Here is a 27286-nt window from a genome sequence, read left to right as displayed (position 1 = left end):
TGAAATAAAGGAAAATGTTGCCAAGGTAAGGCCTTATAGGCGAGAAAAGCACAGTCCTGTGCTCAAATGCTGGCTCTATCATTTACTAATATGTAACCTTGTATAAATTTCTTAGTCTCTTAATGCCTCAGTTTACTCATCTGTAAAATGGAGTTCTGCCTACTTTATAGGGTAATAGGACTAAATGAATAAAATTTATAATGTGATTAGAGTGGTGTCTGGCCCCTAGTGAGCATCATAGAAGAGTTAACTATTATGACTGCTGCTATTGCTATTGTTGCTGTTGTCACTGTACGCCTTCTATAGGCAACTGAGTTTGTAACAGAGGATCCCAACTGAGAAGTTTGCCATGTCCTCCCTGTCACCACCCCCCAAAATTTGTAATGCAATGTGGGGAGACATTTTTAGTGACTGTGACTGGTTGGGGGGTGTGGTGCAGGGCACCATTAGCATGTAGTGCATAGAGATCACAAATGCTACTAAAGCATCTTACAATGCACTGGATAATCCTCACTAGAAATAATTATATTAACTATGCTGAGGTTGAGAAATGCTGGCCTAGATGCTCCAGGCATGCATTTCATTCTGTTGTCTTGCCATTCACCTAGACCTGTTGAAAATCTCAGATTTCAAATCCCCTCTGCAGTCAAGAATTCCAGGCTTTCTCTCCTCTTCACCTCCTCCTTTTCTCTTCATTCACCCTTTCCAACTTTGGGGAATCTCTTTGAGGCCCTGGGGAATTCTTCTGCCTTCATCTTTCTTCAAATTAAGTGATACCACACCTATTTGGAGGACAGATCATAGTGTTTAACTGTCTATTCACTGTTACATATTTAGCATTACCAGCCCCTAGGGAATAAAATACCAATAGTACCTCCCATTACTTTGAACTACGAGTAAAACCAATCATATACATTTCCAAATCCCCCTTTGGGCCTGGTATCACCCCTTTTGGAACCATTTTCCTAAGAACTTAAGCTTTAGTAATACGGAAGCATGAAAGACTTTTGATGTGCCCTGCTGCATACTTCTTCAGAGCCAATGACCAATCTAACTGTTCATCAAAACAGAGAAAAAATAGATTTATATAGTTCGATACTATTCAGCCACCTTCAGGTTACGTTCTGTAATAGACATCAGCACCAGTATCCATGGAAACTTCAGGTAGTACAGGGACATTTTGTCTATCAGCCAAATAATCCTTAAGCTTGATGTTTTGATGATGCTGTTTCCAAGAAGCCTTTTTCATGTATCCGCATTCCAACGTTCTACTAGGTTAACGTGTCTATCAGAGATCCCTGACTCTCAATCCAGCCTGATTCCTTCCCTATATCACCAAGGACAGGTTAAGGAAGAGAGGTTGGAACTGGGGGAGACCCACCAAAAAGTAAGAATATCTATTTCCTTCAATATTTTGCAGATGAAAATGCAATGCAACTTGATAGAGTTGAGATGGCATAATTTTTTTTGCTTAAATTCTTTTATTGGTACATTTTAGGTGTACGATACATTTACATTTATCACTGGGGGCTTGTACCTGTACATGATGTACCTTGGTTATTTTTTTCCCCATTACCTGTGTGCCCTTCACCCCCTCCACCCTTCCTTATTTACATAGACTTTATTTCCATTTTTTTTCTTTTCTCATAATTTTTCCTTTCCATTCTTTCCTTTCCCCATCTCCTCCCACCACCCCTACCCCTTTGGACCTTTTCCTATTTCAAAGTATCAATTATTAGTTATTAATCCTCTTAATCCTTATTTACACTCTCAGTTCCTCACACTAGAGAAACTATTCAGTATTTACACATGTGTGTCCTATTTATTTCACTTAAGAGTATGGTCTCAATATGCATCCATTTAGCTATAAATGACTCTAGTTTCTCATTCTTTATGGCTGAGTAGTACTCCGTTTTATTAAAAAACCACATCTTTATCCAGTTTCCAGTCGATGGGCACTTGGGCTACTTCCAAGCTTTAGCTATTATAAACTGTGTCGCTATAAACATGGGTGTGAGATGGCATATTTTTTTTAAAAAATTTTAGTACATGGGCTGGGGATTTAGCTCAGTGGTTTCGCCGCCTGCTGCACAAGCGCAAGGACCTGAGTTCAATCCCCGGTACAAAAAAAAAATTTAGTACATGTATGCAGTACCTAATGATTACATTCATCATGGGAATTGATACATGTACATGACATATCTTAATTATTTTACTCCCTTCCTTTCCTTCCCTCTCCTCCCTTGTTCCCTTCCAATTGAGCATTTCCTTCCTACATCCAATATCTATTATCCATTTTGGTCTTTATTTGTGCTTTTGGTTTCTCACACAAGAGAAACAATGTGATATTTAAACATCCATGTCTGATTTATTTCACTTAAAAATATGGTCTCAAGGTTCATCTGTTTACCTAAAAATGTCTCAAGTTTAACCTTCTTTATGGTAGAGTAGTACTCCACTGTATGTAAAAACTATGCTTTCTTTATCTATTCATCTGTTATGGGCATCTGGGTTGTTTCCAAGATTTAGCTATTATAAATTGTGCTGCTATAAACATGGTTGTGCATATGTCACTGTGTTATGATGCTTTTAACTCTTTCAGGAAGATACCAAGAAGGGGAATACAGGGTCAAATGGAACCTCTACTTTCAATTTTTTGAGGAATTTCCATATTGATTTCCATATTGGTTGCCAGTTTGCACTCCCACCAACACTGAAGAAGGATTCTTTTTTCCCACAGCCTCACCAGCATTTGTTATTGGTTGATTTCTGGATGATAGCCATTCTTTCAGGAGTGAGGTAGAATTTCAGTGTTGTTTTAATTTGCATTTCTCAAATGACTAGTGATGTTAAACATTTTTTCATATATTTATTTGCTGTTTGTACTTCTTCATCTGAGAAATGTCTATTCATTTCAGATACCCATTTTTGGATTGGTCTTTAAATGGGGAGGTCTGATTTTTTAGAGTTCTTTTTATATTCTAGATATTAGTCCTTTTCTGAGGAATAGCTGGCAAAAAAAAAATTTCCTGCCCTGTGGGTTGTCTCTTCACTCTGTTGGTGGTTTCTTTTGCTATGCAAATGCTTTTTAATATGATGAGATTCCACTTGTTGATTCTTTGTAATATTTCCTAAGCAGTCAGAGTTTTGTTCATGAAGTCTTTGCCTTCACCTATGTCTTCAATAGTTTTACCTATTTTATCTTCCAGCAGATTCTTTCAGTTTTACTATTTAGATCTTTGATTCATTTTGATCTTCGTTTAGTGTGTGGTGAGAGATATGGGTCTACTTTTAATCTTCAGCATGGAAAGCCACTTTTCCCGGTACTGTTTATTAAGGAGGCTATCTTTCTTCCAGTAAAGGTGTTTGGCCCCTTTGTCAAAGACAAGGTACCTGAGTGTGTTTGGAGTTATTTCTACATCTTCTATTCTGTTCCATTGATCCTTGAGTCTGTTTTCTTGCCAGTACTGTGTTGTTTTTATCACAGTAGCTTTGTAGTATAATTTCAAATCAGGAATTGTGATGCCCCTTGCCTTGCCTTTGCTGCCTAGGACTGCTTTTGCTATTCTAGGACTCTTCTGGTTCCAAACAAATTTAAGGATTGTTTTCTCTAGTTCTGTGGGTATGCTGTTGGTATTTTGATTGGGATTGCATTAAATTTGCAAAACAGTTTTGAAAGTATGGCCATTTTCACTGTATTGGTTCTGCCTATCCAAGAACAAGACATATCTTTACATTTTCTGATATCCTCTTTGATCTCCTTTTTCAGAGCACTATAGTTTTCAGTATAAAGGTTTTTTTACTTCCTTCATTAGATTGATTCCCAAGTATTTTGTTTCTTTTGATACTATTCTTAAAGGTGTTATTTCCCTAATTTCTCCCTCAGTGAGTTTGTTATTTGTGTACAGGAATGCTATTGATTTTTGAGTGTTGGCTTTGTATCCTGCTATGCTACTGAATTTGGTTATTAAATCTAAGAGTCTTTTGGTGAAGTTTTTGGAGTCTTCTATGTAGAGTATCATGACATGATATATTAGTCACTTTCTTATGGCTGGGACAAAATATCTAACACCCTCAACTTAAAGGAGGAGAGGTTTATTTTAGCTCACCTTTTCAGAGAGTTCCGCCCATGGTTGACTGGCTCCAAGGCAAAAACAGTATGATACAGGGGCATGGCAGAGGAAAGCTGCTCCTGGGAGCTAGGAAGGAGGAAGATGGGGGAGAGAAGAGAAGAAGAAAGGGGGTGGGCTAGAGATAAGAATATACCCTTCTGGGCAGGGCATTTAGCTCAGTGGTGCCACTGCCTGCCTTGCAAGCTCAGGGACCAGAGTTGGATCCCCGGTACCAAAAAAAAAAAGAATATACCCTTCCACATCATGTCCCCAGTGACCTACCTCCTTCAACCAGATCCACCTCCTAACAGCATATTCAACTATGAACTTATCAATTGTTCAAGAATCAATGGTTCAACTTATCAGTGTTATCAATGAACTATACGCTGATGAGTATAGACTTTGGGGGACATTTGAACACATGAGACTTTGGGAGACATTTTAGATTTAAAACTTACCACATTTTTACATCAAAACCACAAATTCCACCTTCACTCCAAGTCCCACTCCTTCTGAGGTAGGTTTGTACAGCAAGCTTCTTGTAAAGAACGAGACCTGCCTTCCATTTTGCTAACAAGATTCAAACTTCCCAAAAGTGTAAATTGGGTTGAGTTGCTTCCATTTAATCTGGAAAACTCTATTGGGCAACTGGTCCTTTCATGATCAAACCACAGATAATTAGCCTCTGCTCTAGCACCAATCTCCTTCCATTCACTCATGAACTAGTTCTTTCCAAAACAGAACTAAAGCAAATCATGCAGGAAAGAGCTTCTTTGGGCTGTTTTGTTCAGAACAGACTGTAAATGGCAGGCACTTTCTGTGTTAGCTTTTTGTCATTGTAACCAAATAGCTAAGAAAAACTAAGGGAGGAAATATTTATTTTGGCTCATGGTTTCAGAGACTTCAGTCCATGGTTGGCCAACTCCATTGTTTTTAGGCCAGTCAGAAACATCATGGTAAAAGGGCATAGTGGAGGAAAGCTGCTCACTTTGTGGCAGCCAAAAAGCAGATAAGGCTGGAAAGAGCCAGAGAGGAAGGGGCCAGGTCAAAATATCGTCCCCAAGGTCATGCCCCCATGACCCACTCTCTTGATTAGGCCCCATCTCCTAAGTTTCTATTACCCCTCCCCAACAATGCCATCAAATTATGATTTTCTCAATGGAATAAACCACTTGGTGAAGTTAGAGCCCTCATGATACAATCACTTCCCTAAAAGTTCATCAGCTGGCAACCAAGCACATGGCACATGAGTTTTGGGGGACATTTCAAATCTAAACCAAAACGACACCCTACCCCTCTGTTTTTTCAATATGTCATGATGGTAGAAAGAGCACTGAACCAAGTATCTTGAAATCTAGCTCTTGTCCTTTAATCTATGAGAATTTGTCCTAGCCCCAACCTTTCTAGATCTTAATTTTGTCATTTGTAAAACGCACTCCACCTATATCATAGAGTTGCTCTGTAGTTCAAATAAGGTAGTAGTTACAAAAGTACTTTGAGAAGCTGTAAGAATTGTAATAATGTTATTCCTTGACTACAGATTAATGAACATAATAAAATTGCTATTGCCAGTATTAGCATAATAGCACAGATTGTCCTTCCCTTTAATGAAATTCATCAGAGATAAAATGCTCCAGCTTTTTCCTGACATTCTCTTTCTTCAGTAGGAGCCCATGAGGCTCAGTGTTCCCAGGCATGTACCCTGAATTGGTGTAGTTTCCAGAAGGTCTCTTTAACTAGGGACATTGCTTAGATGCAGATTAGACACCCTATGGTACTCTATGGCGCTACCTGCCTGAACAGCTCTGTGAGAGATCTGCAAGTAGTTTAGACTAGTGAGTGTCAAAATGATGCTTTGGTATAAATCAAATCAGTTTTGACAAAAAAAATTCAGTTTTGTGAAAGGCCAGACAATTTGCCAGTTTAAGGACAGTGCTTCCTTGTCCTAGCTGGAGGGAGCATCTACTAGCTTAAAGGGTAGGAGCTAGAAGGCTGGCTACACCTGAGGGTGCCCTGTAGCTCAACTCTGTGGATGGTCAGAGGTGGGGCGAGGTTGTGTAAAAAAGGCCTTCCAGAGGCTCCGTCACAGCAGGCCAGGCACAGAGCTGTGTACACTATCAACAGTTTCCCATGTGGTTTTCTCTCTCCAGATCCAAATGTCACGCTGCTGATATAAAATTCATTACAAGGCTTCTCTTCATTTCCTCTCTGGCTGCTTCTCTCTCACAGGCTCCATGAAGATTTCCATAGTTACCAAGCTCTCTGTGCAGCATCAGCTCTGACCAGCAGCAGCAGTTTCCTCTTCTCTGAACGTTTCCACATTTCCTATTCCTACACAGTGTTGGAACAATGGCTTGGTACTAGCTGAGTAAGTGATTTGCAACTATACCCCCACCTCCCATAGAGGAACCTCGCTAATAAAGAAGGCCACTGCAGAAACTACTCTTTTTCTTTCTCAAAAGACCTTTCCAATAATCTCCTTATGTTTTTAAGGTTCCTTTTGCCTGGCCTTCAACATGGACTTTCTGAGACCTGGACTCTGCTTTGTCTCCCTTTAGCTATTCATGCAGGTTTTTTGTCTTTTTTTTAAGTGGCATTCATAAAGAGAGGAAGTAAGTAGAGGGCTAGAGTCACGCAGACTGTCAGCCAGGAAGGACATTGCCTCCTGCCTCAGAACACAGGCAGACTGCTGACAACACCTGAACCAATGGGCGAGAGGTGACCTTGGGTTGGAAACAAAGGGCAAACCCCTAGAAGCATGCTTCCTAGTTCCCTGCAACAACACAGCAACTCACCCTGGGCAGCACAAGAGTGCGGAAAACAAAGGCTCATTTGGCATCTCTGATATCATCTTTGCAAGTGAATAAGACAAATAACTTAAAAGGGGCAGGGGAGATCGATGATGCTGCTAACTTGAGACTGTCCATATGAGAGTCTCTGATTTATCAGCCTTCATAGGAGCTGATAAGCTCTCGAAATGAGTGTTCTGTGATCAGCGGCTGTACCTCCTAGTAGTCTGGGTTGCTTTCCAGGTTGGGGGAAGGGGGGAGGTGACTATGACAAGGGACAGAAAATAACTCATTATTCACTGATCCATGGGTTTGTCTTATTATGATGGAGCTGCTAATTGTGGTATTCCAAAGTGCAGTCCAAAGCTACCAGGAATTTTATTTCAGAATAGGTTTGGGGTAAGGGAAACAAACTATTGCTGAAAGTGGAGACGTGTCATGTTTTTATTGGTATTATTATAAAGGCTGTGTTCCTTGCATTAGCAGACAATCAGAGAAACCGTGCAGCCATTCGGAAAGGAGGAGGGCAGTTCTCCCCAGGGCATGGGGATGTATGGGATCCAGCAGGGAGAGGGAAGCTATTATTAAAAATAAGAATAAGAAAATAGAGCTGTAAAGTGGGCAAGTAGCCAGGCTGAATATTGGTACCGAACAGTGTCTGAGCACAAGCTGAGGCTGCCTGAGTAAGATTAAAATCTGCAAGGAAATTTTGTTCCTTAGCACTGGCAGAAATTAGGAATAAATTCAATTGCATTCTGCACAATAGCTGGAAGCGATTGAGGTTAAGTGGCCTCGCTCTCTGATGTGTTAGTATTACTGAGCACTCTCCACTCACGTGACTTGGTGCGATCTGCTCTTGGAACACGTCGCCATAGCAACTGATGATTTCTATTACAGTACATTCAAGTTCACATTCTAGGCCTGTCATATGCTTGGAAATTTCCAGTTAAAATATTTATTTATGAAAAAGGCAAAAGAAAGAAAAGAAAAGAAAAGAAAAAGAAAGAAAGAAAGAAAGAAAGAAAGAAAGAAAGAAAGAAAGAAAGAAAGAAAGAAAGAAAGAAAGAAAGAAAGGCAAAGCTACTCCCAGACTCTTTCAGGGATAGAAAACAAAAAGATGGCCCTCATACAAAATGATTTATCTGTTGGCAAAAAGAGAACGTTGCATATTCTCTTAGCTATTGCCAGCAAATAAAAAATTTCCCATGGGGTGGCCAAGTTTGTTGCGGACAGGGTAAATTGGAACCTTGCCTACTGTGGTTTGGTGTGCAGGTATGCTATCAGACTGAATACAGAGTGACAGAAGCAGCCTAGAAAAGCTGCAGATCAGAGTTCCCATTTGACTCTCTGAGGCACATGGTTCCAATTTCAGCTTCCCACTAAGGTTCTATACCACTTTCTCTTTGTCAACCCTCAGCTAGAAAAGAGCTGTCCTTACATACCAGCCCCACAGAAGGGGTGGTGGGAACTCTCATTGGATGGGTCAATATTCTCAGGTCCCAAGGGATTTCTCAAGGCTGCCCCTGGTAGAAGTAGAGGGCAGCCTGAGCCATAGCATGGCAGACTGCTCTCTCATGAAAGCCAAAACCTTGTCCCATAATGAAGTTCCATGAGGCTTCCTATGCATCCCTCTAGGCACACCCATGGGGGTCTCAGAGATCCCTAGCCTTTTTAGGATGGCTTATACATGTCAATTGGCTTCTCCCTGGAGAAAGACAGCCAAGGGTTAAATTAAACCTTTCCTGAGACAGAAATCATTATTTCTGGGCCATGCACTATGCAGGGATGAGTTGCTAACAAGGCCTCCTAGGTTCATATATTTTTTCCCCTTGGTCAAGCATATTAAATATGTTAATAAAAGATTCCCCAGTGCTTTCTCTATCAGAAGCTTCCAGGTGGCTGCACTGACCCTAGGTGTCCAATTACCTGGTGAGGGCATCCCATGACTCACAGATGTTCTCTCTCTAGCTATTAAAATCCCATGATCTCTTTTTTGCACTGTGGCTTCTGCTGAGTCTGGTTGGAATCATACTCTGGATCCTAGCTGGGACCTACTTTGTACAGTGGGTCATGCCTGGCTATAAAAGTCACTGGGATTCTGGTTTAAAATATGTATTTCTGAATTTACCCCAGACCTTCTGAATCAAAATCTCCAGGCCAGAAACCTAGAATTCTATATTCTCACAATCAATCAAATTTGACTAGCACTGTACATAGGTTATGGAGCCTACCAGCAATATTTGGGCTATTTTTCAAAAATTATTCCACTGACATCCTAAGGTCTCTATATAACACACTGGATCAGAAGTCTTCTGGAAAATTCCTGTTATTGGTATGGAATAGTATACAAAAAGACAGAACACTATTCTTTTAATGTGAACAATGGTTTGATGGTTGTAATTCCAGAGATTTCCTAATGGAGACATGAATGAATTCAGACCTATTAATATGAATGTATTTTCTATGCCACCAAATAATCATCTCCTGTGTAAGAAAACAGTTTCTTCTTAAAACTCAGATTAACCAATGCACCAATCCAGCTACTCCAAGAAAGGAAGATTGTGCATGTGGAATGGATATGACTGATTAGGTGTGGAGATGAATTGCATGGTTAAATTTTTAGTCCCACTCAGCAGCTTTGTCTATGAGAACTTACAAGACAGGTGTTATGTTTACAGATTGCTGACTGCACATGGAAGGGGCGTAGAGGAGGCAGTGTCAAAGATGGCAGCATTAAAGCTAAAAGCCTGGATGCGGATGTAACTGTCTGTGTACAGCAGAGAGGATACAAAGCACAGAAGAAGCCCTATGTCTCCCTTGTGTGCTAACTCACATGAGTGCTGTCTGGACATGCAACTCTTTTGAGGGAGTCTAGGTAAGGTTTTTTGGCGTCAATACTCCTTGAATCTTGCTGAGTTGTTCTGTTGATCCAAAAGTATGAACAGTCATGTAAGGCAAACTTCTGGGTAATTAGAGAAAGTAAAATAACCACAGTTAATTCCTGAGTCAATTTTAGAGTTCCTGAAAACTTCCTCATACATGCACGTGATTCTGTAAGCTCAGGGAAAGAGAGATTGATTTAACATACTTTCCAAAAGTCCAGAAACCTAGATCCAGAAATTACCTTTTCAGATTCTTGAGTGGATTATGGACCCATAGGCCCTATCCAGCCAAGGAAAGGCAGGAGCCCCAACCCAGGATGGCTCTGGCCAAGCCCAGCTCAGGCTGCTGCCTTTGTGTGGGGCAGCAGCATCACCTAGTGATGCAGCAGTTTAAGTACAAGCTCTTTTCCTGGGAACTATCCAATTTGATCCAACTGTAATAAGATCAATTATCCCTATTAATGAATTAGAATAGTAGTATATGTAATCTCAAACTAGAGGTGACCCCCAATTCCATTCTCATTTAAGTTGGAATGCATTCTGTGACGATATAGCATTTTGGTTTTCCATAAAGTAACATGAAAGAGTGTATGGCTGAGCCCATGCCAGACAGAAGAATAGGGGAGGAAGATGAGGTTAGCAAGGTTAAAAGAAGGCTGGGTTCTTGTGTTGGTTCAGGTCCTCCACGAAGCAGATGCCAAGATAGCACTAGCAGTACAAGAGATTTAATGAGAGATAAAGCAGAGAGGGATCAGGGTAGCAAGGGAGAGCCTTCATTCTGCCATGCAGGTCTGACATCTGTCAAAAGGAGAAAGGAAAGGAAGGCAGATGAGGTAGGAAGAGCCTTGGACTGCAGTGAAGCTCAGAAAACAGCTTGGGGAACCCAGCAGGGAAATCCATCATAAAGATCACCTATTGAGCTGGGGACTTAGCTCAGTGGTTCCACCACCTGCCTCCCAAGTGCAAGGACCCAAATTCAATCCCCGGTACCAAAAAAAAAAAAAAAAAGAAAAGATCACCTATTGAGGAGTCCTGCCAGGGACAGAAGGGTGGCCCCTGGTACCACCACTGTGCTCAGTCATTGGCTAAAAGCTGACCTGGAGTTACAGCTGGAGGCTGTCTGCTAACTGCACCCTTTGTGGCAGGTGCTCTCTTGAGGGAGACCTGACAGCCCACCTCCAAGGCTTCTGCAGATGTCTTGTGAGCACATGTTTACCTGCAAATCCCTACGTCCACACACAATCAGAAGAAACACTGTGAAGTGATTCGTCTAAATTGATGAGTGAAAATTTAGCACCTGTTCTTTCATTCCATTAGCTAATGTAAACTAGAAAGAACTCCTGAGTAGCATTTACTAATCTCACCTTTCTAAACAGCAAGCTGCTTACCTTCCTCCGTATGTTCTCTGCTCAGAAAACCAAGTTCACTGTCAACAACCTGAAACACCAATGGTACTTAAGCTTCTTTGCTGAGGAAACGTTTGGGTCTGAAAATATATATATCCTGCCCAAGGCATGGACAATGACTTTACATCATCTCTACCCATTTCTCTCTCTCTCTCTCTCTCTCTCTCTCTCTCTCTCTCTCTCTCTCTCTCTCTCTCTCTCTCTCTCTCTCTCTCTCTTCCATAAACAGTCTTTGATCCTACTGACCCGGAACTCCTCTGCCCAGGTGATATGATCTGATCTCTGTATTTGAAAACATTAAGAAACTTGCTCAAGTTCAAGGATTTTCAGAAATCCAATTTGGGTGAATTAAGAGACTCGGATAGCACTACAGACAAGGGCACAAAGTTTTCAAATCACAGTTAAGCCACAAAGGCTTAGGATACCTTGAATGAAAAATGCAAAGAACTGCTTGACAAAGAACCTTGAAAAGATCTAAGGGTGGAAGAAGGCCCACTGGAGAAATAAAAGATGAGGAAGAGAGAAAAAAGAAAAGAAAAAATGAATGTACCAACTCTTTCTAAGGTTCTCTCAAGGAAAGAAAGATAATAGCAGATGACAAGCAGAATGAGTTAATACTGCCAAGAAGGTTAGAGGCAAGGCAGATGGGCCAGGGAGGAGGAAGCAAGGGCTATAAAATAGCTGGACTAATAAATGAGAAAGGGAGTGAAATTAATGATGACTCTGAGTGGCAGAGATACTGAGCTGCTCTTTTAAATTGGTCTTTGACAAGAAAAATAAAGAAAGGGAGCATAGATAATTAGGAAGTAATGAAGACCTTTAAATATAGATGTTGAAATAAACCAGGTAAGGGAATACTTGAAAACATGGCATAATATGTAAAGCAGCAGGTCCAGATAATGTGCATTCCCCAACCTTAAGGGAATTAGTTAATGAACTAGCTGAACTGCTAGCCATTATTTTCAAAGGCTCTGAGAGACCAGGGACTATAAAATGAAAATATTTGACCAGTTTTTCACCAAATAAAAAATGGCCTTGGTAATTACTATACCTACCACTATACATGCTCACCCTGCACCTCATGGGAATGTTGTAATGACAAATGGAATTACAGATATTAAATCACCTGGAGGAAAACACAGGGAAGTGGAAAGTTAGCTGGTGATGGTATGAAAGTTCCATGTTGATAAGTTGGAGCTGGGGCATACAGTATATGGTCAAGGGTAATACAGATATTTGACTTTTTGCTCAATGGAATGTATTTGAAAGTTATGTAATTGTATTTCTGTTTTTCAGGATGACATAAAAATCAACTTACATCACAGAGAGCACAGCAAGGGAGAAAAAAATCTTCATAGTAAGTATCAATCTTTGATGTTAAATTTTTCAAGTATAATCTACAGATGGATAGATAGTCAAGTATAGGCAGTATCAAAAAAAATCTCCCAGCTCTCTGTTTAATAAATAGACTGCAACAAATTATTCTTTATTCTATCAAAATGAGTAATTTATGCTTCTTAAAGAAAAAAAATACGGATAACCAGTGATAACCATAATTACCTAAAATCTTGCCATTGCTTATAGAATTTACTGTATTTGCACCCATAACTTCTCCCATGAATATAAATATGGAAATTATTTTTATAAAAGTTGAATGGTGCTAAAAATAGGATAGTCCACATACATGTTATATAGTTGTATTTTTCCTACTCTCTATAACATGTACATCTTTTCATTTTAAAATACTGTGTAGTTATTTAACCAACAACTTTTGAATATTCAAATTATTTCTGCCTTACCTTTTTGCTATTTTCAGTAAGTGTACAGTTAACATCCTTAAACAAACATCTTTGTATTCTTTTTTTTATTTTATTTTTTCCCCCCATTAAGTTTATTGGTACAATCTTTGTATTCTTATTCTATACTTCCCTTAAAATAAAATCTTACAAGGAGAATTGCTGAACCAATTGTACTTTTTTTAGAAATTTTGTTCCATATTGCTAAATCACTTTCAAGAAAGAAAGCAATTAACATTTCACAAACAATAAAGGAAACCGCCATTTTCTTCATATGCACACCAACTAGATTTAATAAATTGTTTAATCTTTCAATACAGAAACATTTTTAACATCCTACAATAGTTGAATTTGGATCATCAGATAGAACAAAACACCTGAGGAAATTTGTGTACTTTCTATACTAGTTTAAACTATTAGGTGGAATTGTGTGTGTGTGTGTGTGTGTGTGTGTGTGTGTGTATGTATCTTTCTCTTTTATCTCCCTCCCTTAGAAAGATACATTCATATACAATAAAAGGATTTTTAATCAAATAAATAATAGACATTCAGGACAGTGGTTACCTCTGAGGGGAGAGGCAGGGATTAGAAGAATGAAAATGGAACACAAGTTCCACCGAATCAGCAGTGTTTAAGCTCCCAGAAGGATCACATGTTCATTTTATTGTCCTACTTCATAACTTCTATATATGTTATATTCATCTGAATGTATCAGCTACAGAGAAGGGATTATGTATTGCACACTCAGTAGTTAGCAAATTTCATTTTCTAGTATGTCTAGTATTTAGAACATGGTGTTCTAAATGTCTCCAAAGAGCATATGCAGTTTTTCACTGCTAAAACAAGGCCCAATACCTTACTGGCTGGGTGCTTGCCACTGAGAACGCAGTATAGAGCCTCTCTAGAGGATTCTACCATCCCCCAGAGAAGTGGCTGTGTCCTTTCCTTCAAATGGAGAATTCCTCCCCTCTAGTTATCAGGAAAGGAGAGAAATGAGCCAGAACATACAACACACACAACTTCTAGAGGAATCCCTAAGGCTCATGGCTATGACCATGCCCATTCTCAAGCCCTTTTTAAAAATAGATCCCCAATTCTGGTAAACTATTAGAGGAAAATAGCCTATTTTTAAAAGAGAGGTCCTAAATAGCTAAATCATTTTGCTTAAGCAATGAGCCAAGTCACTTCTAATGAGGTTGTGGCATTACTGGAAATAAGAGATATATTTAAATAGTCTATACAATACCCCCAATAAATCACTTGGGAAATATTCTCAAATGTACTAAATGTATTTTTAGTGGCATGTGCCTGACCTTTCTGGAAGAGGAAAGATAATGCAGGAACATTTTGTGAATAAACATTTATCCAGATTAGTAGTTAAGTCACTTGTAAAATTGTTTTACATTTTCTTAACACCTTTAACTATATCCCATGCCTCAGAAATCATTTTTTTACCCTTAATAAAATACAGAATCTGTCTGTGAAGTAGCAGGAATATGAGGGCAGAAACTTTTCTGATGACCCAATGAGAAATCCTATAATGGTCCTATTACCTCCCGGCCTCAGGCAGGATAGATATATGTATTTGCAACATTTCCTAAAATGACTTGCAGGTCATAAAATTTTTGTTTTTATGACTATTTCTGAGTGCTTTAAAATCAGTGCCATATTCTTTTTTATAATATTCACAATAAAAATGTAAATAAGACCCATTTATTCAACAAATACACCAAGAACCTGCTTTTGCCTGGTACTCTACTGGATGTAGACTGCCCTCAAAGTCCTCATAGTCTGGAGTGACTTATGAAGGCCCTGTATTAAATCAGCATAGGATCCTCTGTATGTTATGCTCCACTGCCTGAAAGAAATAATAATTGTATTGTGCTCCAGAGATTGTCAGGCCAGGGGTCTGCCAAGAAGTTCCAAACTTCCGTTGTGCTGACCTCACTGCCTCTCCCACCCCATCTTTCTGTCAGTCCCTTGTTCTTCATTTCCTCCTGCCTCTGAGCCTTAGCTAGGCTATCTTCCCTTCTATTCTTTTTCACTCCCTCTTTTTTGCTCTCCTGTCTCTGTCTCCCCTGTTTTCTGTTTCTGTAAATTTTCTAGGAGTCACACCACTCCCCTCCGAGAAATTCTTCATTCACTACAGTGTCCCCAGTCTTTAGTTCCTCTGACCTTGTCATTAGGATCAGCAGTGGCTTCCTAATCTCTCAAATGTCCCATTGGTTTTTCCCATTTTACTTGACCTTCTGCAGCAGCTGATGTAAGCCTTGCCATCATCCCTCTGCCTTTTCCCTTTTCGGAGGCCCCTCTCTGGTTGTCCACCCATTGGCCCCTGCTTGACCCACTTGGCCCATTCTCTTCGCATCCCTCCAGGATTGGCACTCACACTCCAGCTGCACCTCCTCTTATTCTGCTGCTGCTCTGGCCACTGGGGTTCTCTTTATGGGTCACACAGTTACTCAACGCCCTTTGACAAGCTCATCCATGCCTTGAACACTGTCCTTTTTATTTTCATCTCACTAGTTCTCCTTTCCTCCATCTTCCTGATTTCCATACATCTTCCTGTGACTGACTTAAAGGGAAGGCAGCATGTAGTGGTTGAGGGCATGGACTCTGGAGCCAGATAGTATGGGTCCAAATCCTGGCTCTGCATTGATGAGCTGTGTGACCATGGGCAAGTTATTTAACCTCTCCATGCAAAATGAACTACAGAATGAAGATGATAGTAATCTTTCCTCTGGAAATTGTTAGGAGAATTCATGAGTTATAATTAGAAAGTCCATGAAATGGTTCCTGACATGCTACAAGTACTTTGTGTATTTGTTTGACAAAAACAGGTCAGCACTAAAAGTGTTTTCCAAATGTCCAAGCCTTTTAATCACCTCTTCCTAGCCCATTTATCACCATCTATATTCTGTTTCCCTAAGTGTCTCCCTGGTACCCTTTGTGCTCCCTTGTTCAGGGTCCATATTCCAGTCACCTCTGTATCCCAGCTGGCACAAAGCAGCCCTTGGTAAATGTTTGTTTAATAAGTGGGAAATTCAAGGGGTTAGTTTTCTGTGGCAAATTAGAGATTGTGTCCCTAAAATTTCCTTGGGAGGTATTTTGGCAGGGGGTGTGGTTGGAGTACTTTCCACTCCAACAATTTCTTCAGCCCAGTAAACTGATCAGGTGAGAGGAGCCCTAACTGTGCCAAACCCAATTAATCCAAACCAGAATGGCATGCACCGCACCTTTCTGTATCACATCAGTTGAGTTTTATTTTCCATCCTTCATACCTCTTTCCCTCTCTATGGGTAGTTAATGAGCTTTATATTTAAAACATGAAAATCCAGTAAAACATGAAAACCACAAATCAACAGTTCTTTGTTCAAGAATATCCTATTTAATCAAGAAATGTTCCCAAGTAATGTCCTCAATTCACCCACCAGGTGCCAGGTGGCAATAGGTGCTTTAAGGAGGAGGGCTAGGGAGCATGTAAGAGAGACAAGCTGTGTTCTCTGCCCTTCAGGGGCTCACTTGCCATATATGATTAGAATACATCATTCCCCTCCCAGGCAAGCATCTTTAGAAATCAAAGATGTTCCCATAACCCATTAATGCATATATACCTTTAATTAGCCCAATTGAGCATATAACTCGCTAAAATCTCTCACCTCTTTTGCTCCTTTCAACTAATCTCTGAACACTTCATTTTCTAGTAAGCTTTCACTGCATAACAAGCAGTAATGAAATGACCAATATTAACCCATTGTTTGATTAAACAAAGTACATTATTGGCTGATGGCCTTCTATATCACTGGGGCTTGAAGTGAGTCCTATCCTATGATGAAAACATTTGGTATTTGCCTAATGAGACCATTCTTGTACCTACCAAAGAAAAAAGATATTGTATTAAAACAATTCATGTTAACGACAGCATGTTCAGCGCTTTCCGCTCACAGCCACATCTGTGGGGTAGGCAGGTTTCTCGATATTAAATGCCACAGTTGGGCCCATGTTCTTAGTGAAATGTCTGATTGGCTACTCCCCAAATATAACTTAAATTGGCTTAAAATAGAACAATCACATGCTAACCCCGTAGCATTAGCAACTCTATTAACAGCCAATTTCACATCCACACCAGAGGGAGTAAAAGGTAATTTGCTCATTATCAACACCCTCCGGCAGTGGAAGGAAATGACTGTTCATCAAAAAGTATTTTCCAGCATAACAATAGCAGCACCCATATGTAACCACCTCACTCTCCCTTCCTTTCCACAATGTGATCATTAAAAAATAGCTACAAGGAAAAAGATTTTGGAATATAAACTGGTTGATATGTATGGTCTACTCACCTACCCCCTTAAAATTGACCTTATCTTCATCTCACCTTGACACTGTAGGGCTACAGAGGAAATATTGGCAAACAATCCTACAGGATATAGTGTGGATCCTACTACAACAGGAATTGCTTAGAACAAAAAGCTTTCCGAGTCCTGACTACTCTAGTACCTCAGACTACTTTAACTCAACCAGTTGAATGCAGACAGTTCTTGGAGCCCATTTTAGTAGAACTAAACTGTAGACTCCTCTAGTGACTGAAGAAAGTGAACCATTCAGAAATACAACATTGTACCAACATGTTATTTTAAATTTCATCTGCCAACAGACTTCATTTAGTAAATATTTCTTCAGAAATCAAGTTCTTTGTTTAATTGGTGCTTAACAAACTTCTATAGGATGTATTTATATGTTTGAACATTATATTATACTATTGTAGTGACAAATTAAAGAAATAGATTTCTAACCTATTATTCTGCTCAACTAGCTCTTTCACTTGAGAATAGTCATCTCCTAAATCCTATCTAGTCTTCTAGGCCTTCCTCTCTTCTTCCTACTGCTGTCTACTCTGTCTCCTCTACACAGAGATCAAGCTAATCTGAACGAAGCAACTTTTGATGTGTCACTCCCAGATCAAAAAGCATTGCAGGGTTTCCTTTTGCCTCTAAACAAATTCCAGATTCCAGATCTTAGTATCTAAAGCTCTTCACAATTGTGCTTATCCTACTCTTCTAGCTCCAGTTGGAAATTTTTATTTCTCCTCAATATCCTAGAATTCAGCTCATCTTATATGTCAGAATCAAAGGCAAGATCAAATACAATTCAATCATAAAATCTTTCATAATTTATGATCCACTGTACTTCTAAATAGCAATAGTCCTTTGACCTTGCAACTTCAAGGTGGATTACAGAGGGCTTCTCCTAGAACTTAAAAATAAGAAAAAAATTATTCTGGGAGAGCTATCCACACCCAGAGTCATCTTAGACAGACAAAATAACTCTCAGATCTGCAAACCCTGACTGGAGCATAATAGACTGTATAAGGAAAGAGCTTATCAATCTCATGATGCAGAGAAAAGGGAAACAAGAGTTACAGAGGAAATGATGATCCTTCTTAGGGATGTCCAGGAGAGAAGGAGCCTTGGCTGACAGACTGAGAGTATCAGCACCTTTGGAAAGACCTTTGGTAACTGAGATAGTCACATGATTCCATCCTAGCCAGTTGGTATTCAATATTGGATTATTTCAAGGTCCTTTACTTCTAATTATGTCACCCCAAAATTTCTTTGGTTTCTCATGTTGTGCTATGAAGAGAAATGTTGGTCATATGGACCAAGAATATTCAAGCTCCCTTGACAATGATTTACTATAAATTAGTTCATTGGTTCTTTATTCCTTTAGTAAATATGAGTGATCAGTCATCTACTATATGCCAGGTACTTGTATGCTCATTTGAGATAGATGGTAAACAACAAAAATAGTCTCTAAATCTATGGTGTCTACAGTCTAGAGGAAATACAGACATGTATGCCCACAATTATAATACAATGTGACAGGGCCGCGGATTTTACTCAGTGGTTTCATCACCCACTGCGCAAGCCCAAGGACCCGAGTTCGATAGCTGGTACCAAAAAAAATAAAAATAAAAATAAAAATATAATATAATATGGGCCGGGGATTTAGCTCAGTGGTTTCGCCACCTGCTGCACAAGCGCAAGGACCAGAGTTCAATCCCCGGTACCAAAAATATATATATATATAATATAATGTGACAAATGCCCTATTAGACAGGTTCAAAGGTCCTTGCACATGTTTAGAGGAAGAACTCAGGCTTGAGAAAGCAGAAAATATTTTGTAGAAAAAATGATGTTTACCCTGAGCCCTGAAGGATCCATTAGAGTCAGCCCCGAAGATGATGAGAAGAGGGAAATGGAATGATGAATGTAGCACAAGCAGCATGGCCCAGTGACTGGGAGTATATATGTCTGAGAACTGATAAGAGCACATACTACCCTTGACCTTAGCCTAAAGGCCAAGAAGCAATGTGTCAGAAAAACTGAACACAATTCAGTAGAGCTGTGGAGGGGAATATGAAGAACCGCAGGAATGAGGGTCAGAAAACAGGACTCAGATCAAGGAAGGACTTCTAAGCCCTTTTACCTAAACTTTACCATAAAAAAAAATGAAGAATTACTGAAATGTTTTCATCAAACAAAATGATATGGTCATATCTCTGGTTACTGGGAAAATGGGTATGGCAATGGAGTTGATGAAAAGAAAGCCAATAATTGATTTATTTAGAAGGTACAATTGCCAAGACTTGGCAAGTAGGAATGAGGGGACTGGGAGTAGGGGGGAGAGGAGGAAAGGGGGAGATAGGAAGATAGGAGAGAGGGGGGAGGCGAGGGAAGACAGGGGAGGCCAGAACAGGACAGGACAGGAGAGGAGAAGGGGAGAGGGGAGAAGAGAATCAAGATAGTGCTTGGATTTCTGGCTTGGACAAACAGAGTAGGTGGTGGTGAGGCAGCAGATTGAAGAGGTTATAAGCACCACCTCCAGGGTTTAGCTATCTGATGAGTTTCAATCCCTGTTTTATTACATACTACCGTGTAGTCTTGGGCAAGTTACTTAAGCTCCGTGTGTGTCAGTGTTCCCATCAACAATGAAAGTAACCAGAGCACCTACATCATAGATTTGTCATGCAGACTACATGAGTTAATAGTGAAGTGTTCAGGATAGTGCCTGACATACAACACATTTATATGTGTTTGTTAAATAAATTAAATAGGTTACATAGGAAGAAAAGCAGGTCTGGAATAGAGGATTTTGGGGGGGGGGGCAGGGCCTCACTATGTCATTCAGGCTGGCCGTAGACTCACTAAGTAGCTCAAGCTGGCCTTGAACTCATGGTGATCCTCCTCCCTCGGCTTCCCAAATCCATGCACTACCATCTCCAGCTGGAGTAGAAGATTATTATGGGTTTACTTTTCAAAATGCTGAATTGCAGAGATCTGTGAAACCATTATATATAGCAGTCTAGAAGGCAGTTGCATATATAGATCCATCTAGAGCTACACTAAAAGAGCTATGCTGGAGATTTTGTTTTGGGAGTAATTCTCATATGAGTAGTAACTGATATCATGATAATAGGTGGAATAGACCAGAAAAGATGTAGGAAAAAGTAGGAGGAGGGCAAGACAAGAGAGAATCTTGGGAAGAAATCAAGAATGGGCAGGAGAGGTACTTGCAAAGGAAAGCAAGGAGCAGTCCAAATAGCAGGAAGAAAATCAGAAGGACTCACAAACCAAGGACAGAGTGTTTATAGAAGGAAGTGTTTCTAGTGATTCTGTAAGTAGCCACTGATATCAAGTTTTTTTAAGTACAATAAAGACCAAAAATGCTGATTGGATTGGATCTGATAACAAAAGTTTGACTTTCAGCCATCAAAGTTGCTGGAGCCAGGAGGAGACTGTGAAGTGGGGTGGGAAGCAGTTGGTGGAGGAAATATCAAGAGACAACAAATATAAAGAAGTCATTCATGAAGACATGGTGAGAGGTGAGGAGGTGAGAAAGCAGGCAGATAGAGGTCAGGAGACTTGGGGGGTTTTTTTGTATTACAGATTAAACTCAAGTCCTTCACACTGAACTACATCCTCAGCCCTTTTTATATTTTTTGCTTTGAGAAAGCATCTCACTAAGTCACTAAATTGCCTAGGCTAGCCTTGAATTTGCAATCCTGCCTCAGTCTTCCAGAGTATTGGAATTACAGGTGTAAGCCACCACACCTTGCTGGATTTTTTATAGTAGATAATACTTAAGCATATTTAACTGCTGTTAAAAAGTGAATTGCCTCCTCAAGATTCATATTTGAAGTCCTAGCCCCCAGTACCTGAGAATGTGACCTTATTTGGAAATGGGGTTATTGCAGTTATTGTTAGTTAAGATGAGGGCATACTGGAGTAGAGTGGGTCCCTAATTCTACATGACTGGTCCCCTCATAAAAGGGAAATTTGGAGACAGACTTTCACACAGGGAAAATGTCATGTAAAGATGAAGACAAAAATGAAGGTGATGGGTGTACACTAAGCAATACCAAATATTACCAGCAAACCACCCCAAGCTAGTGGAGAGGCCTGGAACATACTCTCCATCACAGCTGCCCAATGAATCAACCCTGCTGTTACTGTGATCTGACTTCTAGCCACCAGAGCTGTGAGACAATCCATTTCTATTGTTTTGAGCCACCTAATTTGTGGTATTTTGTTACAGTAGCTCTAGGAAATGAGTATTGCTGCTAATGAGCCTTTCTACCATTTACCTTATTAATCAGGATCCCAGCAGGAAGTAGATGGCATGCTCAAGCTGAGTAATTTATGGGTTATCTCACAAAGGTGTGGGTGTGATGTGAGGAAGCTACACAGTATCATGTAGTGCCCATGTGTATCCCTGACTAACTCCAGGCCTCAGGGGCCAGCAGAGGAAGGGAGCAGCATTGAAATGGGCAAGAGAAGCTGCACGGAGAAGACCCTGAGCGATGAAGTCTTGGTCACCCCTAAGGATCTGCCAGGGCAAGTGTACAGGCAAACATGCAAATTCTGCACATCCATAAACCCTCTGATCTCCTGCTGTTGCTCTGCATTGGCCAAACAAACCAGAAGCCACAGTGCAAGGAAGCAGCTTGATAGAATGCAGAGGTCTACCTCAGAGGCACAGAACAGAGGAGAGAGTGGAGACAGTGTACATGAGGAGCAATTGGATTGCATGAGCTCAATGCCTGTTCACACTATGGAACCACATGACCTCATTTAAACTTTAAACTTTAAAAATGCTAATAAGAAAAACCATCAGGAGGGAGAGGCTACCAATTACAATGTCATTAAAACTCTGCTTCATTTAATTTATACTGGGTTCTCAAGCACTCAGGAATTACTGAATAAGTTAATATTTATAGTCTCTGTTTCTCATTTTCCATCTTTGAAAATAGCTATCAAGAGAGATGTTTCATATGTCCACCAACAGATGAGTGGATAAGGAGAATGTGCTATTTATAAATAATGGAGTATTACTCTGCTATAAAGAAGGATACATTTGAATCATTTGTAGGAAAATAGATGCACCCTGAGACCATAATGTTAAGTGAAATAAATCAGACACACAAGCTTAAATATCACATGGTTTCTCTTCTATGAGAAACCCACAGTATAAATATAAATAAAGATAGATAATAGGGAACAGGCAGATAGATCTTTTGCAAATAGGAAAGGGACCAAGAGATGAAGGGAGGGTGAAGGAGGGGAAGGGAACAAGACATGAAAAGAATTAAGATGCGTTATTTACATGAACCAATTCCCCATGATGAATATAATCATATACTACAAACGTACTAATAAAAACTAAATAAGGAGTGAGAGGTTTCCTGCTATCACCTAACCTCTAGACTTTTGAAGTGATGAAGGTACATCTCTCTTTTCCTAGCATATTTTGGAGATATACCAGTGACTATAAGAACAGGCTTGTTTGGAGTTAGGGCTCATACGAGGCAGGATGGGACTCTAAGGCAAGCTTCTGTCTATAGCACAATCTATCTCTTTTATCTATGATTATAAACATGTATTTAACTAAGCCTATAAGTGGCTATATTATCAAAACTAATGTGTTCACATTCTAGTTTTTTACATGATTCTATACTAGATTTAGCCAGTGTTTTGTTTCATATGTAATCCTAATTCATAACAGAAGTTAGCATGATCATCATTGATAAGAATAATGCCTTTTATAATGAAGGCTGGTGTTCACATGTTCATAATGGTTCACTTTTGGGTTTTGAAACTTGAAGAATTTTTAGACCCTCAAAGGAGGACCAGATATGTTTGAGTCTCTGGGTTGGCTCTTCTAAGTGAATCTAAGGATTTGTTTTATGACAGTCTGCCTCAGAAGTCTTCAGTTTCTCATTGCATAATTAGGGCTATAATCCATTGGTTCACTGGTTTTTGAAGCAAAAAGACCAAATTTGGAAATCAGTCTAACTCATGCGCATATCTGCACACTATATTATTTATGTCTGATGGAAAGAAAGATGCAATAAAATATAGATATTTTCATAACAGGAAAAGAAAGGTGCTCATGGGTATGTCATTTGAGGAAAATCAGAGTTGAGCTTTGACCCAATTTCTCCCTCATATGAATAATAAGATTAAGAGGAGGAGAGAAAATAGTCCTCAGAGACCATCAGTGGTAGAAAATGAGGAAACCAGATGAAGTAGAGACATGACAGGTAACCTAGAAATACAAGATTCAGAATCTTCCTAGGAAAAAGTGGACAGAATTATGGGAAGAAAACTTGTGAAGCACTGAGAAAAAGAGATAGCTAATAACTTTAAATATATACATAAAAATGCAAAATACAAAATGGAGAGGAAGTACAGAGTGCTCCACAGTCCAAGCTATCTTCCAATAAAACACATTTCCATGATGATCAGTAATCCTTGTAAATCATTTCTAATTTTTATAAAAGTCATGCCCAAATGTTGCAATGCACAGGAGTCTTTCATTTCTTTCATTCATTTTCGCGACAGAAATTGCTTTTGAAGCTTCCTTGTTATCAGAACCCTGGGAGCACTGGGGTTTCCTCCCTGGTCGCCACTTGTGCAGTTGATGCACTCTTTTTTTTTTTTTTTTTTTTTTTTTAATGCACTCTTAGTTACAAAACACTGGACTGCTGCTGTCTTCAGTCAATCCGTTTAGCCAAAGGCCTCTGATTTGTTCACATTTACTACAACACATACAGAGGGCTGGAGGACTTTTTTTTTTTTTTTTTTTACTATTGATCTGGTGCTTTAAGAGGGGAAAAAATCTCCTTGGCTGTCTAAACACTATCGATCCCTGCTTGGGAGTCACAGCAGAAGTGTAGAAAGGGCGTGGATGAATTGAAATTTCATTTCCGACAACTTGTTCCTGTTATTTTTACCCTTTTGGATGGGGAGAAACATGTTGCTGCGGCTTCAGTCAATGTGGTCGATAGCTCCACTGAGAAACCCAACACAGCTTCTGCCAGGGGTTGGGCAATGAGACATGATGTTGGATTTAGAGTGTATGAAACTGAAGGAGGATGGTGAAATGCACGAGGTCTTAACACCAACCAGAAGCAAAACAAGTGGCTTTCGATTCCAGATAACCTACAGGAGCTGTGGCTTCGGATAAAAGAAGGATTATGGAGACTTAACAACACCTCTGTTTGGGAAGGGCCCTGAGTATCGCCAGTGCCTGACTTCTGACTCTTGGCTGGCTTTCTGTAACAACCAAGGGAGACATCCTCTCTAGCCAAAGCTAAGTTTCAGTCCTCGAAGAAGAGCATTACATCGAGCTTTTATAGGAGGTTACTCAGGATCTGTCCAGGAAAGGACCAATACAGAAATTGAAGCTGCTGACCTGTAGGGAACTAGGGTATGACACTGGGTATGCAAGGGTATGCATCTGCAGCCAGTGGCCACAAAAAATATTCCCACCCCTTAAGTACACCAACAAGGAGATGTGGTTTGGTGCCAGCTTTGTTCTTTTATTAGATGTTAAAAGAACACAGGAGAGAACCAGGGCCTTCTTTCTAATGGCAACATCTGGCATTTATGTAGCTGTATACCTTTGATCCTTAAGGATCCCAAAGCACTTTACAACCTGATGTAGTGCTAATGGCTATAGCAAAGTTCTTATAGTAAACTTAACCAAATAGCTCCTATACCAGCCCTCTTCTCAATTTTGCAGTGTACAAACAGTTCTTGCTTCTGAAGGAAAGATACCAGTTTGGATCCCAGATGCTCCTTTTGCTTGTTATTTTTTGCAGAGTTTGTTTATGGCTGCCTCTTTTTTTTTAAGTACTTCATAACCATTTCTTAATAAACAGTACTTTATTTCTATTTCCAATTATTTTATGGGTCCATTTCTTCCCCTCAACCCCATCTCTCTCATTCCAGAGAAAGATGGAAATGTTCTTCTCTCCTGGGAGCCAAGAATCTGCATTGCTGATGAGGTTGCAAATTCAGACACAATAAACAAAATTAAGAAAAACTGAGCTGGCATTTGACAGAAATTGTAAAATGACACTCAGAAATGTTGCTCTTGTGGAAATTACTGATATTAAAATATAAATCAGTGTCTTGTGTTTCCCGTAGCACCAGGGGCTCTATTAGGTTATGCAGTTTGATTGCTGAGCTGAACTTAAGAGAGTTGGCAGTTCTGCACTGAAGTTATCACAAAGTATTTAACCCTTATTTTGCTGGAGATCAGACATCTAAGAGAATTCCAGTTGATAATAACACTTCCAAAAGGCCTTGACTTTGTCAGTGACCACTTTGAAGCCCAGGAGAGGCAAAGAGGTACTAAGATGAGGAGAGAAGATAAAAGAATTTGGAAAATGCTTTCTCAGGACAGTCTTGTTGCATAGAATCAGGCAGAAGGTTGCTGAGGGCAGCTCAGGGAGCAAATTCCACCATTAATAAGGCAAAGAAGAAAGGCCTATTAAATTTTAAAAATATTACCCTGTTATTTATGGGTTATTTATTTTATTTCCATGACAACACTATAAGGTAGATATTATTATTCCATTTGTTTCTAAGTAAGGAAACTGAGATTTTAAAATGTTAACTTGCCCGTGACCACATGACTTGAATCAAAATGTGATCCCTGGCTCCCTGAGGAATTGGCTGGGGAAGGAAAATGCAAGATCACCCTGGAGTGGTTTATGGCACCAGAAAGTAAGGAAGTGATCAAGAAAGGATGGATGCTGTTGAAAGGGTACAGTGGCCAAAGCTGGAACAGTTGGCCAACAAGATAAATAGTAGTATTAGATTATAATCCCATAAAATAAAATAGATAACCCTGAGTTCGTATGGCTATAAACAATTAACTAAATGGGGAGAAGGAGCAACTCTTCTTTCCAGAAGAATTCCAATGGATAAAAGAGGAAGAATAAGGAAATTAGAAAATCTCCATTAGAATATCACAGTAGTAATTATTGCAACTGAGACCCACCTTGCTAAAAATAGCAGGTAGAAGTTTGAAGAAAAATGAGATATTTGTATATTCTCAAAATGTCTCTCCTTGAGATATTTATTAATTGTAACAGGAAAAATAGTAACTTTACAGTAGATAAACCCAGTAGACATCAGCATAAACAAGTGACCCAAGGTTAACATCATCAGTGATAAAATATATTGATATCATGTATCCTGTGATATGATTCACTAAGAAGATATATATACCACACTTGCTCAAAATGCATAACATGAGAAAACATCAGGCAAGTCTAAATTAACAGTCATTCTATAAAATAACTGAGTATTCTTCAAAAATGTCTGTTAAAATTATGAGAAAAGAAAAAAAAATGGAAAAGAAATTTGTGTAAGTAGGGAAGGGTGGAGGGGGTGAAGGGTGCACAGGCAATGGGGAAAAAATAAAAACTAAGATACATCATGTACAGGTACAAGCACCTAATGATAAATGTAAATGTATTGTATACCTAAAATGTACTAATAAAAGAATTTTTTAAACATGAAAGCTTTGAAAGCAGTCAGAATAATGGAAGCAGTTAAGATGATGAGGAAAGCCATACAAAGGTAGAAAGGCCATGGGTTACTTGGGGATATTAAGGAGTTACATAGGTGATGGTAAGTGGGTATAGGGTGGTATACCACTTGCCTGGCCAAGAAATTAAAATGGGACATTGAGGGCTGCAAAACTCATTGAGGGTAAGAAGTAGTGGAAATAGAAACCAAACCATCATGCTTCCTTGATTCATGGTACATGGATAGGGAAGTGAGTAGATGTTCATAAGAAAAGATGTACAGTTAGTAGAAAAAAATCTTTGAAATCTTTCCTTTCACATAAATCAAAGGGAGAAAGGCCAGTACAAGGAAAAGGGAGAGTGTATTTTGATGCTTCTTGAAAATAAAACAAGAGTGCTAAGAGGATTAATAAGAGGGT

Source organism: Heterocephalus glaber, unplaced genomic scaffold (genome assembly GCF_053883595.1).
Source record: "Heterocephalus glaber isolate CG9 unplaced genomic scaffold, H.glaber_assembly_v1.0 deba00000071, whole genome shotgun sequence".
NCBI lineage: Eukaryota > Metazoa > Chordata > Mammalia > Rodentia > Bathyergidae > Heterocephalus > Heterocephalus glaber.
This window is presented reverse-complemented; position numbering follows the sequence as displayed.